Here is a 19,134-nt window from a genome sequence, read left to right on the forward strand (position 1 = left end):
TACAGTTTCCCAGGATCCCGTGAAGGTGGAAACGACTAACAAGGATTTCTGCATCTGCATCTCCATTCTCTACTATGACTGGCTGGCAGGTATTCTGTCCATCTTGAACTGTGTGAGTCTGACTGTTCGTAATAGCTTTGATACAGGTAAGTGATAATTCAGTTTCTATACATGTATTGACTTTTTTTTCTTTTTTGTCGTACAGTTTCGCAGGATCCCATTACCGACTCCCTCTATGAAGGTGGACAATCAAGAGTCTAGGGTCTGACTGTTGGTAAACAGCTGTGATACAGGTAAGTGATTATTCAGTACATATACTGACTTTTTTTTTCTTTTTTGTCGTACAGTTTTGCAGGATCCCATTACCGACTCCCCCTCTGAAGGTGGACTATCAAGGGTCTAGGGTCTGACTGTTCGTAAACAGCTGTGATACTGGTAAGTGATCATTCAGTACATGTATTGACTTTTTTTTTCTTTTTTGTCGTACAGTTTCGCAGGATCCCATTACCGACTCCCTCTATGAAGGTGGACAATCAAGGGTCTAGGGTCTGACTGTTGGTAAACAGCTGTGATACTGGTAAGTGATTATTCAGTACATATACTGACTTTTTTTTCGTTTTTGTTGTACAGTTTCGCAGGATCCTGTTACCGACTCCCTCTATGAAGGTGGACAATCAAGGGTCTAGGGTCTGACTGTTCGTAAACAGCTGTGATACAGTTAAGTGATCATTCAGTACATGTATTTACTTTTTTTTTTTTCTTTGTTGTTGTACAGTTTCCCAGGATCCCGTGACCGACTTCCTCTCTGAAGGTGGAAACGACTAACAAGAATTTCTCCATTCTGTACTATGACTGGTTGGCTGGTATTCTGTCCGTCTTCAACTGTGTGAGGCTGACTGTTCGTAAACAGCTGTGATACAGGTAAGTGATCATTTAGTACATGTATTGACTTTTTTTTTTCATTTTTGTCGTACAGTTTCTCAAGATCCCGTGACCGACTCGTTCTCTGAAGGTGGAAACGACTAACAAGGATTTCTCCATCTGCATCTCCATTCTCTACTATGACTGACTGGCTGGCAGGTATTCTGTCCATCTTGAACTGTGTGAGGCTGACTGTTCATAAACAGCTGTTATATAGTTAAGTGATCATTTAGTACATGTATTGACTTTTTTTTCTTTTTTGTCATACACTTTCCCAGGATCCCATTACCGACTCCCCCACTGAAGGTGGACTATCTAGGGTCTGACTGTTCGTAAACAGCTGTGATACTGGCAAGTGATCATTCAGTACACGTATTGACTTTTTTTTCTTTTTTGTCATACACTTTCCCAGGATTCTATTACCGACTCCCTCTCTGAAGGTGGACTATCAAGGGTCTAGGGTCTGAGTGTTCGTGAATAGCTGTGATACAGGTAAGTGATCATTCAGTACATGTATTTACTTTTTTTTTTCCTTTTTTGTTGTACAGTTTCGCAGGATCCCATTACCGACTCCCTCTATGAAGGTGCACTATCAAGGGTCTAGGGTCTGACTGTTCGTAAACAGCTTTGATACAAGTAAGTGATTATTCAGTTTCTATTCACAAATTGACTTTTTTCCTTTCTTGTCATACAATTTCCCAGGATCCCATTACCGACTCCCCCTCTGAAGGTGGACTATCAAGGGTCTAGGGTCTGACTGTTCGTAAACAGCTGTGATACTGGTAAGTGATCATTCAGTACATATACTGACTTTTTTTTCTTTTTTGTTGTACAGTTACCCAGGATTCCATTACTGACTCCCTCTCTGAAGGTGGACTATCAAGGGTCTAGGGTCTGAGTGTTCGTAAACAGCTGTGATACAGGTAAGTGATCATTCAATACATGTATTGACTTTTTTTTTCTTTTTTTGTCGTACAGTTTCGCAGGATCCTGTTACCGACTCCCTCTATGAAGGTGGACAATCAAGGGTCTAGGGTCTGACTTTTGGTAAACAGCTGTGATACTGGTAAGTGATTATTCAGTACATATACTGACTTTTTTTTCTTTTTTGTCGTACACTTTCCCAGGATCCCTTTACCGACTCATTCTCTGAAGGTGGACTATCAAGGGTCTAGGGTCTGAGTGTTCGTAAACAGCTGTGATACAGGTAAGTGATCATTCAGTACATGTGTTGACTTTTTTTTTCTTTTTTGTCGTACAGTTTCGCAGGATCCCATTACCGACTCCCTCTATGAAGGTGGACAATCAAGGGTCTAGGGTCTGACTGTTGGTAAACAGCTGTGATACTGGTAAGTGATTATTCAGTACATATACTGACTTTTTGTCTTTTTTCTTGTACAGTTTCGCAGAATCCTGTTACCGACTCCCTCTCTGAAGGTGGACTATCAAGGGTCTAGGGTCTGACTGTTGGTAAACAGCTGTGATACTGGTAAGTGATTATTCAGTACATATACTGACTTTTTGTCTTTTTTCTTGTACAGTTTCGCAGGATCCTGTTACCGACTCCCTCTCTGAAGGTGGACTATCAAGGGTCTAGGGTCTGAGTGTTCGTGAACAGCTGTGATACAGGTAAGTGATCATTCAGTACATGTATTTACTTTTTTTTTTCTTTTTTGTTGTACAGTTTCGCAGGATCCCATTACCGACTCTCTCTATGAAGGTGCACTATCAAGGGTCTAGGGTCTGACTGTTCTTAAACAGCTTTGATACAAGTAAGTAATTATTCAGTTTCTATTCACAAATTGACTTTTTTTCTTTCTTGTCATACAATTTCCCAGGATCCCATTACCGACTCCCCCTCTGAAGGTGGACTATCAAGGGTCTAGGGTCTGACTGTTCGTAAACAGCTGTGATACTGGTAAGTGATCATTCAGTACATGTATTGACTTTTTTTTTCTTTTTTGTCGTACAGTTTCGCAGGATCCCATTACCGACTCCCTCTATGAAGGTGGACAATCAAGGGTCTAGGGTCTGACTGTTGGTAAACAGCTGTGATACTGGTAAGTGATTATTCAGTACATATACTGACTTTTTTTTCGTTTTTGTTGTACAGTTTCGCAGGATCCTGTTACCGACTCCCTCTATGAAGGTCGACAATCAAGGGTCTAGGGTCTGACTGTTGGTAAACAGCTGTGATACTGGTAAGTGATTATTCAGTACATATACTGACTTTTTTTTCTTTTTTGTCGTACAGTTTCGCAGGATTCCATTACTGACTCCCTCTCTGAAGGTGGACTATCAAGGGTCTAGGGTCTGACTGTTGGTAAACAGCTGTGATACTGGTAAGTGATTATTCAGTACATATACTGACTTTTTTTTTTTTTTTCTTGTACAGTTTCGCAGGATCCTGTTACCGACTCCCTCTATGAAGGTGGACAATCAAGGGTCTAGGGTCTGACTGTTCGTAAACAGCTGTGATACAGGTAAGTGATCATTCAGTACATGTATTGACTTTTTTTTTCTTTTTTTTCGTACAGTTTCGCAGGATCCCATTACCGACTCCCTCTATGAAGGTGGACAATCAAGGGTCTAGGGTCTGACTGTTGGTAAACAGCTGTGATACTGGTAAGTGATTATTCAGTACATATACTGACTTTTTTTTTTTTTTTCTTGTACAGTTTCGCAGGATCCTGTTACCGACTCCCTCTATGAAGGTGGACAATCAAGGGTCTAGGGTCTGACTGTTGGTAAACAGCTGTGATACTGGTAAGTGATTATTCAGTACACATACTGACTTTTTTTTTTCTTTTTTGTTGTACAGTTTCGCAGGATCATGTTACCGACTCCCTCTCTGAAGGTGGACTATCAAGGGTCTAGGGTCTGAGTGTTCGTGAACAGCTGTGATACAGGTAAGTGATTATTCAGTACATATACTGACTTTTTTTTCTTTTTTGTTGTACAGTTTCGCAGGATCCCATTACCGACTCCCTTTATGAAGGTGGACAATCAAGGGTCTAGGGTCTGACTTTTGGTAAACAGCTGTGATACTGGTAAGTGATTATTCAGTACATATACTGACTTTTTTTTCTTTTTTGTCGTACACTTTCCCAGGATCCCTTTACCGACTCATTCTCTGAAGGTGGACTATCAAGGGTCTAGGGTCTGACTGTTCGTAAACAGCTGTGATACGGGTAAGTGATCATTCAGTACATGTATTTCTGTATTTCTCTGAAGGTGGAAACGACTAACAAGAATTTCTCCATTCTGTACTATGACTGGCTGGCTGGTATTCTGTCCGTCTTCAACTGTGTGAGGCTGACTGTTCGTAAACAGCTGTGATACAGGTAAGTGATCATTTAGTACATGTATTGACTTTTTTTTTTCATTTTTGTCGTACAGTTTCTCAAGATCCCGTGACCGACTCGTTCTCTGAAGGTGGAAACGACTAACAAGGATTTCTCCATCTGCATCTCCATTCTCTACTATGACTGACTGGCTGGCAGGTATTCTGTCCATCTTGAACTGTGTGAGGCTGACTGTTCATAAACAGCTGTTATATAGTTAAGTGATCATTTAGTACATGTATTGACTTTTTTTTTTCATTTTTGTCGTACAGTTTCGCAGGATCCCATTACCGACTCCCTTTCCGAAGGTGGACTATCAAGGGTCTAGGGTCTGACTGTTCGCAAACAACTTTGATACAGGTAAGTGATCATTCAGTTTCTATACATGTATTGACTTTTTTTTCTTTTTTGTCGTACTGTTTCGCAGGATCCTGTTACCGACTCCCTCTCTGAAGGTGCACTATCAAGGGTCTAGGGTCTGACTGTTGGTAAACAGCTGTGATACAGGTAAGTGATAATTCAGTACATGTATTGACTTTTTTTTTCTTTTTTGTCGTACAGTTTCGCAGGATCCCATTACCGACTCCCTCTATGAAGGTGGACAATCAAGGGTCTAGGGTCTGACTGTTGGTAAACAGCTGTGATACTGGTAAGTGATTATTCAGTACATATACTGACTTTTTTTTCGTTTTTGTTGTACAGTTTCGCAGGATCCTGTTTCCGACTCCCTCTGTGAAGGTCGACAATCAAGGGTCTAGGGTCTGACTGTTGGTAAACAGCTGTGATACTGGTAAGTGATTATTCAGTACATATACTGACTTTTTTTTCTTTTTTGTCGTACAGTTTCGCAGGATCCTGTTACCGACTCCCTCTCTGAAGGTGGACTATCAAGGGTCTAGGGTCTGACTGTTGGTAAACAGCTGTGATACTGGTAAGTGATCATTCAGTACATATACTGACTTTTTTTTCTTTTTTCTTGTACAGTTTCGCAGGATCCTGTTACCGACTCCCTCTCTGAAGGTGGACTATCAAGGGTCTAGGGTCTGAGTGTTCGTGAACAGCTGTGATACAGGTAAGTGATCATTCAGTACATGTATTGACTTTTTTTTTTCTTTTTTGTCGTACAGTTTCGCAGGATCCCATTACCGACTCCCTCTATGAAGGTGCACAATCAAGGGTCTAGGGTCTGACTGTTGGTAAACAGCTGTGATACTGGTAAGTGATTATTCAGTACATATACTAACTTTTTTTTCTTTTTTGTTGTACAGTTTCGCAGGATCCTGTTACCGACTCCCTCTATGAAGGTGGACAATCAAGGGTCTAGGGTCTGACTGTTGCTAAACAGCTGTGATACTAGTAAGTGATTATTCAGTACATATACTGACTTTTTTTTCTTTTTTGTCGTACAGTTTCCCAGGATTCCATTACTGACTCCCTCTCTGAAGGTGGACTATCAAGGGTCTAGGGTCTGAGTGTTCGTAAACAGCTGTGATACAGGTAAGTGATCATTCAGTACATGTATTGACTTTTTTTTTCTTTTTTGTCGTACAGTTTCGCAGGATCCCATTACCGACTCCCTCTATGAAGGTGGACAATCAAGGGTCTAGGGTCTGACTGTTGGTAAACAGCTGTGATACTGGTAAGTGATTATTCAGTACACATACTGACTTTTTTTTTTCTTTTTTGTTGTACAGTTTCGCAGGATCATGTTACCGACTCCCTCTCTGAAGGTGAAAACGACTAACAAGGATTTTTCCATCTGCATCTCCATTCCCTACTATGACTGGCTGGCTGGTATTCTGTCCACCTTCAACTGTGTGAGGCTGACTGTTTGTAAACAGCTGTTATACAGGTAAGTGATCATTCAGTTTCTATACACATATTGACTTTTCTTTTGTCTTTTTTGTCGTACAGTTTCCCAGGATCCCATTTCCGACTCCCTCTCTGAAGGTGGACTATCAAGGGTCTAGGGTCTGACTGTTCGTAAACAGCTGTGATACAGGTAAGTGATCATTCAGTACATGTATTTACTTTTTTTTTTTTCTTTGTTGTTGTACAGTTTCCCAGGATCCCGTGACCGACTTCCTCTCTGAAGGTGGAAACGACTAACAAGAATTTCTCCATTCTGTACTATGACTGGTTGGCTGGTATTCTGTCCGTCTTCAACTGTGTGAGGCTGACTGTTCGTAAACAGCTGTGATACAGGTAAGTGATCATTTAGTACATGTATTGACTTTTTTTTTTCATTTTTGTCGTACAGTTTCTCAAGATCCCGTGACCGACTCGTTCTCTGAAGGTGGAAACGACTAACAAGGATTTCTCCATCTGCATCTCCATTCTCTACTATGACTGACTGGCTGGCAGGTATTCTGTCCATCTTGAACTGTGTGAGGCTGACTGTTCATAAACAGCTGTTATATAGTTAAGTGATCATTTAGTACATGTATTGACTTTTTTTTCTTTTTTGTCATACACTTTCCCAGGATCCCATTACCGACTCCCCCACTGAAGGTGGACTATCTAGGGTCTGACTGTTCGTAAACAGCTGTGATACTGGCAAGTGATCATTCAGTACACGTATTGACTTTTTTTTCTTTTTTGTCATACACTTTCCCAGGATTCTATTACCGACTCCCTCTCTGAAGGTGGACTATCAAGGGTCTAGGGTCTGAGTGTTCGTGAATAGCTGTGATACAGGTAAGTGATCATTCAGTACATGTATTTACTTTTTTTTTTCCTTTTTTGTTGTACAGTTTCGCAGGATCCCATTACCGACTCCCTCTATGAAGGTGCACTATCAAGGGTCTAGGGTCTGACTGTTCGTAAACAGCTTTGATACAAGTAAGTGATTATTCAGTTTCTATTCACAAATTGACTTTTTTCCTTTCTTGTCATACAATTTCCCAGGATCCCATTACCGACTCCCCCTCTGAAGGTGGACTATCAAGGGTCTAGGGTCTGACTGTTCGTAAACAGCTGTGATACTGGTAAGTGATCATTCAGTACATATACTGACTTTTTTTTCTTTTTTGTTGTACAGTTACCCAGGATTCCATTACTGACTCCCTCTCTGAAGGTGGACTATCAAGGGTCTAGGGTCTGAGTGTTCGTAAACAGTTGTGATACAGGTAAGTGATCATTCAATACATGTATTGACTTTTTTTTTCTTTTTTTGTCGTACAGTTTCGCAGGATCCTGTTACCGACTCCCTCTATGAAGGTGGACAATCAAGGGTCTAGGGTCTGACTTTTGGTAAACAGCTGTGATACTGGTAAGTGATTATTCAGTACATATACTGACTTTTTTTTCTTTTTTGTCGTACACTTTCCCAGGATCCCTTTACCGACTCATTCTCTGAAGGTGGACTATCAAGGGTCTAGGGTCTGAGTGTTCGTAAACAGCTGTGATACAGGTAAGTGATCATTCAGTACATGTGTTGACTTTTTTTTTCTTTTTTGTCGTACAGTTTCGCAGGATCCCATTACCGACTCCCTCTATGAAGGTGGACAATCAAGGGTCTAGGGTCTGACTGTTGGTAAACAGCTGTGATACTGGTAAGTGATTATTCAGTACATATACTGACTTTTTGTCTTTTTTCTTGTACAGTTTCGCAGAATCCTGTTACCGACTCCCTCTCTGAAGGTGGACTATCAAGGGTCTAGGGTCTGACTGTTGGTAAACAGCTGTGATACTGGTAAGTGATCATTCAGTACATATACTGACTTTTTTTTCTTTTTTCTTGTACAGTTTCGCAGGATCCTGTTACCGACTCCCTCTCTGAAGGTGGACTATCAAGGGTCTAGGGTCTGAGTGTTCGTGAACAGCTGTGATACAGGTAAGTGATCATTCAGTACATGTATTTACTTTTTTTTTTCTTTTTTGTTGTACAGTTTCGCAGGATCCCATTACCGACTCTCTCTTTGAAGGTGCACTATCAAGGGTCTAGGGTCTGACTGTTCCTAAACAGCTTTGATACAAGTAAGTAATTATTCAGTTTCTATTCACAAATTGACTTTTTTTCTTTCTTGTCATACAATTTCCCAGGATCCCATTACCGACTCCCCCTCTGAAGGTGGACTATCAAGGGTCTAGGGTCTGACTGTTCGTAAACAGCTGTGATACTGGTAAGTGATCATTCAGTACATGTATTGACTTTTTTTTTCTTTTTTGTCGTACAGTTTCGCAGGATCCCATTACCGACTCCCTCTATGAAGGTGGACAATCAAGGGTCTAGGGTCTGACTGTTGGTAAACAGCTGTGATACTGGTAAGTGATTATTCAGTACATATACTGACTTTTTTTTCGTTTTTGTTGTACAGTTTCGCAGGATCCTGTTACCGACTCCCTCTATGAAGGTGGACAATCAAGGGTCTAGGGTCTGACTGTTGGTAAACAGCTGTGATACTGGTAAGTGATTATTCAGTACATATACTGACTTTTTTTTCTTTTTTGTCGTACAGTTTCGCAGGATTCCATTACTGACTCCCTCTCTGAAGGTGGACTATCAAGGGTCTAGGGTCTGACTGTTCGTAAACAGCTGTGATACAGGTAAGTGATCATTCAGTACATGTATTGACTTTTTTTTTCTTTTTTTTCGTACAGTTTCGCAGGATCCCATTACCGACTCCCTCTATGAAGGTGGACAATCAAGGGTCTAGGGTCTGACTGTTGGTAAACAGCTGTGATACTGGTAAGTGATTATTCAGTACATATACTGACTTTTTTTTTTTTTTTCTTGTACAGTTTCGCAGGATCCTGTTACCGACTCCCTCTATGAAGGTGGACAATCAAGGGTCTAGGGTCTGACTGTTGGTAAACAGCTGTGATACTGGTAAGTGATTATTCAGTACACATACTGACTTTTTTTTTTCTTTTTTGTTGTACAGTTTCGCAGGATCATGTTACCGACTCCCTCTCTGAAGGTGGACAATCAAGGGTCTAGGGTCTGAGTGTTCGTGAACAGCTGTGATACAGGTAAGTGATTATTCAGTACATATACTGACTTTTTTTTCTTTTTTGTCGTACACTTTCCCAGGATCCCTTTACCGACTCATTCTCTGAAGGTGGACTATCAAGGGTCTAGGGTCTGACTGTTCGTAAACAGCTGTGATACGGGTAAGTGATCATTCAGTACATGTATTTCTGTATTTCTCTGAAGGTGGAAACGACTAACAAGAATTTCTCCATTCTGTACTATGACTGGCTGGCTGGTATTCTGTCCGTCTTCAACTGTGTGAGGCTGACTGTTCGTAAACAGCTGTGATACAGGTAAGTGATCATTTAGTACATGTATTGACTTTTTTTTTTCATTTTTGTCGTACAGTTTCTCAAGATCCCGTGACCGACTCGTTCTCTGAAGGTGGAAACGACTAACAAGGATTTCTCCATCTGCATCTCCATTCTCTACTATGACTGACTGGCTGGCAGGTATTCTGTCCATCTTGAACTGTGTGAGGCTGACTGTTCATAAACAGCTGTTATATAGTTAAGTGATCATTTAGTACATGTATTGACTTTTTTTTTTCATTTTTGTCGTACAGTTTCGCAGGATCCCATTACCGACTCCCTTTCCGAAGGTGGACTATCAAGAGTCTAGGGTCTGACTGTTCGCAAACAACTTTGATACAGGTAAGTGATCATTCAGTTTCTATACATGTATTGACTTTTTTTTTCTTTTTTGTCGTACTGTTTCGCAGGATCCTGTTACCGACTCCCTCTCTGAAGGTGCACTATCAAGGGTCTAGGGTCTGACTGTTGGTAAACAGCTGTGATACAGGTAAGTGATCATTCAGTACATGTATTGACTTTTTTTTTCTTTTTTGTCGTACAGTTTCGCAGGATCCCATTACCGACTCCCTCTATGAAGGTGGACAATCAAGGGTCTAGGGTCTGACTGTTGGTAAACAGCTGTGATACTGGTAAGTGATTATTCAGTACATATACTGACTTTTTTTTCGTTTTTGTTGTACAGTTTCGCAGGATCCTGTTTCCGACTCCCTCTATGAAGGTCGACAATCAAGGGTCTAGGGTCTGACTGTTGGTAAACAGCTGTGATACTGGTAAGTGATTATTCAGTACATATACTGACTTTTTTTTCTTTTTTGTCGTACAGTTTCCCAGGATTCCATTACTGACTCCCTCTCTGAAGGTGGACTATCAAGGGTCTAGGGTCTGACTGTTCGTAAACAGCTGTGATACAGGTAAGTGATCATTCAGTATATGTATTGACTTTTTTTTTCTTTTTTTTCGTACAGTTTCGCAGGATCCTGTTACCGACTCCCTCTCTGAAGGTGGACTATCAAGGGTCTAGGGTCTGACTGTTGGTAAACAGCTGTGATACTGGTAAGTGATCATTCAGTACATATACTGACTTTTTTTTCTTTTTTCTTGTACAGTTTCGCAGGATCCTGTTACCGACTCCCTCTCTGAAGGTGGACTATCAAGGGTCTAGGGTCTGAGTGTTCGTGAACAGCTGTGATACAGGTAAGTGATCATTCAGTACATGTATTGACTTTTTTTTTTCTTTTTTGTCGTACAGTTTCGCAGGATCCCATTACCGACTCCCTCTATGAAGGTGCACAATCAAGGGTCTAGGGTCTGACTGTTGGTAAACAGCTGTGATACTGGTAAGTGATTATTCAGTACATATACTAACTTTTTTTTCTTTTTTGTTGTACAGTTTCGCAGGATCCTGTTACCGACTCCCTCTATGAAGGTGGACAATCAAGGGTCTAGGGTCTGACTGTTGCTAAACAGCTGTGATACTAGTAAGTGATTATTCAGTACATATACTGACTTTTTTTTCTTTTTTGTCGTACAGTTTCCCAGGATTCCATTACTGACTCCCTCTCTGAAGGTGGACTATCAAGGGTCTAGGGTCTGAGTGTTCGTAAACAGCTGTGATACAGGTAAGTGATCATTCAGTACATGTATTGACTTTTTTTTTCTTTTTTGTCGTACAGTTTCGCAGGATCCCATTACCGACTCCCTCTATGAAGGTGGACAATCAAGGGTCTAGGGTCTGACTGTTGGTAAACAGCTGTGATACTGGTAAGTGATTATTCAGTACACATACTGACTTTTTTTTTTCTTTTTTGTTGTACAGTTTCGCAGGATCATGTTACCGACTCCCTCTCTGAAGGTGAAAACGACTAACAAGGATTTTTCCATCTGCATCTCCATTCCCTACTATGACTGGCTGGCTGGTATTCTGTCCACCTTCAACTGTGTGAGGCTGACTGTTTGTAAACAGCTGTTATACAGGTAAGTGATCATTCAGTTTCTATACACGTATTGACTTTTTTTTTTTCTTCTTTTTTGTCCTACAGTTTCCCAGGATCCCGTGAAGGTGGAAACGACTAACAAGGATTTCTGCATCGGCATCTCCATTCTCTACTATGACTGGCTGGCAGGTATTCTGTCCATCTTGAACTGTGTGAGTCTGACTGTTCGTAATAGCTTTGATACAGGTAAGTGATAATTCAGTTTCTATACATGTATTGACTTTTTTTTCTTTTTTGTCGTACAGTTTCGCAGGATCCCATTACCGACTCCCTCTATGAAGGTGGACAATCAAGAGTCTAGGGTCTGACTGTTGGTAAACAGCTGTGATACAGGTAAGTGATTATTCAGTACATATACTGACTTTTTTTTCTTTTTTGTCGTACAGTTTTGCAGGATCCCATTACCGACTCCCTTTATGAAGGTGGACAATCAAGGGTCTAGGGTCTGACTTTTGGTAAACAGCTGTGATACTGGTAAGTGATTATTCAGTACATATACTGACTTTTTTTTCTTTTTTCTTGTACAATTTTGCAGGATCCTGTTACCGACTCCCTCTCTGAAGGTGGACTATCAAGGGTCTAGGGTCTGACTGTTCGTGAACAGCTGTTATACAGATAAGTGATCATTCAGTTTCTATACACGTATTGACTTTTTTCTTTTTTGTCATACAGTTTCCCAGGATTCTATTACCAACTCCCTCTATGAAGGTGGACAATCAAGGGTCTAGGGTCTGACTGTTGCTAAACAGCTGTGATACTGGTAAGTGATTATTCAGTAAATATACTGACTTTTTTTTCTTTTTTGTCATACAGTTTCCCAGGATTCCATTACTGACTCCCTCTCTGAAGGTGGACTATCAAGGGTCTAGGGTCTGAGTGTTCTTAAACAGCTTTGATACAAGTAAGTGATTATTCAGTTTCTATTCACAAATTGACTTTTTTTCTTTCTTGTCATACAATTTCCCAGGATCCCATTACCGACTCCCCCTCTGAAGGTGGACTATCAAGGGTCTAGGGTCTGACTGTTCGTAAACAGCTGTGATACTGGTAAGTGATCATTCAGTACATGTATTGACTTTTTTTTTCTTTTTTGTCGTACAGTTTCGCAGGATCCCATTACCGACTCCCTCTATGAAGGTGGACAATCAAGGGTCTAGGGTCTGACTGTTGGTAAACAGCTGTGATACTGGTAAGTGATTATTCAGTACGTATACTGACTTTTTTTTCGTTTTTGTTGTACAGTTTCGCAGGATCCTGTTACCGACTCCCTCTATGAAGGTCGACAATCAAGGGTCTAGGGTCTGACTGTTGGTAAACAGCTGTGATACTGGTAAGTGATTATTCAGTACATATACTGACTTTTTTTTCTTTTTTGTCGTACAGTTTCCCAGGATTCCATTACTGACTCCCTCTCTGAAGGTGGACTATCAAGGGTCTAGGGTCTGACTGTTCGTAAACAGCTGTGATACAGGTAAGTGATCATTCAGTACATGTATTGACTTTTTTTTTCTTTTTTTTCGTACAGTTTCGCAGGATCCCATTACCGACTCCCTCTATGAAGGTGGACAATCAAGGGTCTAGGGTCTGACTGCTGGTAAACAGCTGTGATACTGGTAAGTGATTATTCAGTACATATACTGACTTTTTTTTTTTTTTCTTGTACAGTTTCGCAGGATCCTGTTACCGACTCCCTCTCTGAAGGTGGACTATCAAGGGTCTAGGGTCTGACTGTTGGTAAACAGCTGTGATACTGGTAAGTGATCATTCAGTACATATACTGACTTTTTTTTCTTTTTTCTTGTACAGTTTCGCAGGATCCTGTTACCGACTCCCTCTCTGAAGGTGGACTATCAAGGGTCTAGGGTCTGAGTGTTCGTGAACAGCTGTGATACAGGTAAGTGATCATTCAGTACATGTATTGACTTTTTTTTTTCTTTTTTGTCGTACAGTTTCGCAGGATCCCATTACCGACTCCCTCTATGAAGGTGCACAATCAAGGGTCTAGGGTCTGACTGTTGGTAAACAGCTGTGATACTGGTAAGTGATTTTTCAGTACATATACTAACTTTTTTTTCTTTTTTGTTGTACAGTTTCGCAGGATCCTGTTACCGACTCCCTCTATGAAGGTGGACAATCAAGGGTCTAGGGTCTGACTGTTGCTAAACAGCTGTGATACTAGTAAGTGATTATTCAGTACATATACTGACTTTTTTTTCTTTTTTGTCGTACAGTTTCCCAGGATTCCATTACTGACTCCCTCTCTGAAGGTGGACTATCAAGGGTCTAGGGTCTGAGTGTTCGTAAACAGCTGTGATACAGGTAAGTGATCATTCAGTACATGTATTGACTTTTTTTTTCTTTTTTGTTGTACAGTTTCGCAGGATCATGTTACCGACTCCCTCTCTGAAGGTGGACTATCAAGGGTCTAGGGTCTGAGTGTTCGTGAACAGCTGTGATACAGGTAAGTGATTATTCAGTACATATACTGACTTTTTTTTCTTTTTTGTTGTACAGTTTCGCAGGATCCCATTACCGAATCCCTTTATGAAGGTGGACAATCAATTGTCTAGGGTCTGACTTTTGGTAAACAGCTGTGATACTGGTAAGTGATTATTCAGTACATATACTGACTTTTTTTTCTTTTTTGTCGTACACTTTCCCAGGATCCCTTTACCGACTCATTCTCTGAAGGTGGACTATCAAGGGTCTAGGGTCTGACTGTTCGTAAACAGCTGTGATACGGGTAAGTGATCATTCAGTACATGTATTTACTTTTTTTTTCTTTTTTGTTGTACAGTTTCCCAGGATCCCGTGACCGACTCCCTCTCTGAAGGTGGAAACGACTAACAAGGATTTTTCCATCTGCATCTCCATTTACAACTGTGACTGGCTGGCTGGTATTCTGTCCATCTTCAACTGTGTGAGGCTGACTGTTCTTAAACAGCTGTGATACTGGTAAGTCATCATTCAGTTTCTATACACGTATTGACTTTTTTTCTTTTTTGTCGTACAGTTTCCCAGGATCCCTTTACCGACTCATTCTCTGAAAGTGCACTATCAAGGGTCTAGGGTCTGACTGTTCGTAAACAGCTGTGATACGGGTAAGTAATCATTCAGTTTCTATACACGTATTGACTTTTTTTTCTTTTTTGTCGTACAGTTTCCCAGGATCCCATTTCCGACTCCCTCACTGAAGTTGGACTAAACAAGGGTCTTTACATCTGCATCTCCATTCTCTACTATGACTGGCTGGCTGGTATTCTGTCCATCTTCAACTGTGTGAAGCTGACTGTTCGTGAACAGCTGCTATACAGGTAAGTGATTATTCAGTTTCTATACATGTATTGACTTTTGTTCTTTTTTTGTTGTACAGTTTCCCAGGATCCCGTGACCGACTCCCTCTCTGAAGGTGGAAACGACTAACAAGGATTTTTCCATCTGCATCTGCCTTCCCTACTATGACTGTCTGGCTGGTATTCTGTCCATCTTCAACTGTGTGAGGCTGACTGTTTGTAAACAGCTGTTATACAGGTAAGTGATCATTCAGTTTCTATACACATATTGACTTTTCTTTTGTCTTTTTTGTCGTACAGTTTCCCAGGATCCCATTTCCGACTCCCTCTCTGAAGGTGGACTATCAAGGGTCTAGGGTCTGACTGTTCGTAAACAGCTGTGATACAGGTAAGTGATCATTCAGTACATATATTTACTTTTTTTTTTTTCTTTGTTGTTGTACAGTTTCCCAGGATCCCGTGACCGACTTCCTCTCTGAAGGTGGAAACGACTAACAAGAATTTCTCCATTCTGTACTATGACTGGCTGGCTGGTATTCTGTCCGTCTTCAACTGTGTGAGGCTGACTGTTCGTAAACAGCTGTGATACAGGTAAGTGATCATTTAGTACATGTATTGACTTTTTTTTTTTATTTTTGTCGTACAGTTTCTCAAGATCCCGTGACCGACTCGTTCTCTGAAGGTGGAAACGACTAACAAGGATTTCTCCATCTGCATCTCCATTCTCTACTATGACTGACTGGCTGGCAGGTATTCTGTCCATCTTGAACTGTGTGAGGCTGACTTTTCATAAACAGCTGTTATATAGTTAAGTGATCATTTAGTACATGTATTGACTTTTTTTTTTCATTTTTGTCGTACAGTTTCGCAGGATCCCATTACCGACTCCCTTTCCGAAGGTGGACTATCAAGGGTCTAGGGTCTGACTGTTCGTAAACAGCTTTGATACAAGTAAGTGATTATTCAGTTTCTATTCACATATTGACTTTTTTCGTTTTTGTCATACAATTTCCCAGGATCCCATTACCGACTCCCCCACTGAAGGTGGACTATCTAGGGTCTGACTGTTCGTAAACAGCTGTGATACTGGCAAGTGATCATTCAGTACACGTATTGACTTTTTTTTCTTTTTTGTCATACACTTTCCCAGGATTCTATTACCGACTCCCTCTCTGAAGGTGGACTATCAAGGGTCTAGGGTCTGAGTGTTCGTGAATAGCTGTGATACAGGTAAGTGATCATTCAGTACATGTATTTCCTTTTTTTTTTTCCTTTTTTGTTGTACAGTTTCGCAGGATTTCATTACCGACTCCCTCTATGAAGGTGCACTATCAAGGGTCTAGGGTCTGACTGTTCGTAAACAGCTTTGATACAAGTAAGTGATTATTCAGTTTCTATTCACAAATTGACTTTTTTCCTTTCTTGTCATACAATTTCCCAGGATCCCATTACCGACTCCCCCTCTGAAGGTGGACTATCAAGGGTCTAGGGTCTGACTGTTCGTAAACAGCTGTGATACTGGTAAGTGATCATTCAGTACATATACTGACTTTTTTTTCTTTTTTGTTGTACAGTTACCCAGGATTCCATTACTGACTCCCTCTCTGAAGGTGGACTATCAAGGGTCTAGGGTCTGAGTGTTCGTAAACAGCTGTGATACAGGTAAGTGATCATTCAATACATGTATTGACTTTTTTTTTCTTTTTTTGTCGTACAGTTTCGCAGGATCCTGTTACCGACTCCCTCTATGAAGGTGGACAATCAAGGGTCTAGGGTCTGACTGTTGGTAAACAGCTGTGATACTGGTAAGTGATTATTCAGTACATATACTGACTTTTTTTTCTTTTTTGTCGTACAGTTTCGCAGGATCCTGTTAACGACTCCCTCTATGAAGGTGGACAATCAAGGGTCTAGGGTCTGACTGTTGGTAAACAGCTGTGATACTGGTAAGTGATCATTCAGTACATATACTGACTTTTTTGTCGTACAGTTTCCCAGGATTCCATTACTGACTCCCTCTCTGAAGGTGGACTATCAAGGGTCTAGGGTCTGAGTGTTCGTAAACAGCTGTGATACAGGTAAGTGATCATTCAGTACATGTATTGACTTTTTTTTTCTTTTTTGTCGTACAGTTTCGCAGGATCCCATTACCGACTCCCTCTATGAAGGTGGACAATCAAGGGTCTAGGGTCTGACTGTTGGTAAACAGCTGTGATACTGGTAAGTGATCATTCAGTACATATACTGACTTTTTTTTCTTTTTTCTTGTACAGTTTCGCAGGATCCTGTTACCGACTCCCTCTCTGAAGGTGGACTATCAAGGGTCTAGGGTCTGAGTGTTCGTGAACAGCTGTGATACAGGTAAGTGATCATTCAGTACATGTATTTACTTTTTTTTTTTCTTTTTTGTTGTACAGTTTCGCAGGATCCCATTACCGACTCTCTCTATGAAGGTGCACTATCAAGGGTCTAGGGTCTGACTGTTCTTAAACAGCTTTGATACAAGTAAGTGATTATTCAGTTTCTATTCACAAATTGACTTTTTTTCTTTCTTGTCATACAATTTCCCAGGATCCCATTACCGACTCCCCCTCTGAAGGTGGACTATCAAGGGTCAAGGGTCTGACTGTTCGTAAACAGCTGTGATACTGGTAAGTGATCATTCAGTACATGTATTGACTTTTTTTTTCTTTTTTGTCGTACAGTTTCGCAGGATCCCATTACCGACTCCCTCTATGAAGGTGGACAATCAAGGGTCTAGGGTCTGACTGTTGGTAAACAGCTGTGATACTGGTAAGTGATTATTCAGTACATATACTGACTTTTTTTTCGTTTTTGTTGTACAGTTTCGCAGGATCCCATTACCGACTCCCTCTATGAAGGTGGACAATCAAGGGTCTAGGGTCTGACTGTTGGTAAACAGCTGTGATACTGGTAAGTGATTATTCAGTACACATACTGACTTTTTTTTTTCTTTTTTGTTGTACAGTTTCGCAGGATCATGTTACCGACTCCCTCTCTGAAGGTGGACTATCAAGGGTCTAGGGTCTGAGTGTTCGTGAACAGCTGTGATACAGGTAAGTGATTATTCAGTACACATACTGACTTTTTTTTCTTTTTTGTTGTACAGTTTCGCAGGATCCCATTACCGACTCCCTTTATGAAGGTGGACAATCAAGGGTCTAGGGTCTGACTTTTGGTAAACAGCTGTGATACTGGTAAGTGATTATTCAGTACATATACTGACTTTTTTTTTCTTTTTTGTCGTACACTTTCCCAGGATCCCTTTACCGACTCATTCTCTGAAGGTGGACTATCAAGGGTCTAGGGTCTGACTGTTCGTAAACAGCTGTGATACGGGTAAGTGATCATTCAGTACATGTATTTCTGTATTTCTCTGAAGGTGGAAACGACTAACAAGAATTTCTCCATTCTGTACTATGACTGGCTGGCTGGTATTCTGTCCGTCTTCAACTGTGTGAGGCTGACTGTTCGTAAACAGCTGTGATACAGGTAAGTGATCATTTAGTACATGTATTGACTTTTTTTTTTCATTTTTATCGTACAGTTTCTCAAGATCCCGTGACCGACTCGTTCTCTGAAGGTGGAAACGACTAACAAGGATTTCTCCATCTGCATCTCCATTCTCTACTATGACTGACTGGCTGGCAGGTATTCTGTCCATCTTGAACTGTGTGAGGCTGACTGTTCATAAACAGCTGTTATATAGTTAAGTGATCATTTAGTACATGTATTGACTTTTTTTTTTTCATTTTTGTCGTACAGTTTCGCAGGATCCCATTACCGACTCCCTTTCCGAAGGTGGACTATCAAGGGTCTAGGGTCTGACTGTTCGCAAACAACTTTGATACAGGTAAGTGATCATTCAGTTTCTATACATGTATTGACTTTTTTTTCTTTTTTGTCGTACTGTTTCGCAGGATCCTGTTACCGACTCCCTCTCTGAAGGTGCACTATCAAGGGTCTAGGGTCTGACTGTTCGTAAACAGCTTTGATACAAGTAAGTGATTATTCAGTTTCTATTCACATATTGACTTTTTTCGTTTTTGTCATACAATTTCCCAGGATCCCATTACCGACTCCCCCACTGAAGGTGGACTATCTAGGGTCTGACTGTTCGTAAACAGCTGTGATACTGGCAAGTGATCATTCAGTACACGTATTGACTTTTTTTTCTTTTTTGTCGTACAGTTTCCCAGGATCCCGTGACCGACTCCCTCTCTGAAGGTGAAAACGACTAACAAGGATTTTTCCATCTGCATCTCCATTCCC

This window comes from Salminus brasiliensis, chromosome 15 (genome assembly GCF_030463535.1).
Source record: "Salminus brasiliensis chromosome 15, fSalBra1.hap2, whole genome shotgun sequence".
Lineage (NCBI taxonomy): Eukaryota > Metazoa > Chordata > Actinopteri > Characiformes > Bryconidae > Salminus > Salminus brasiliensis.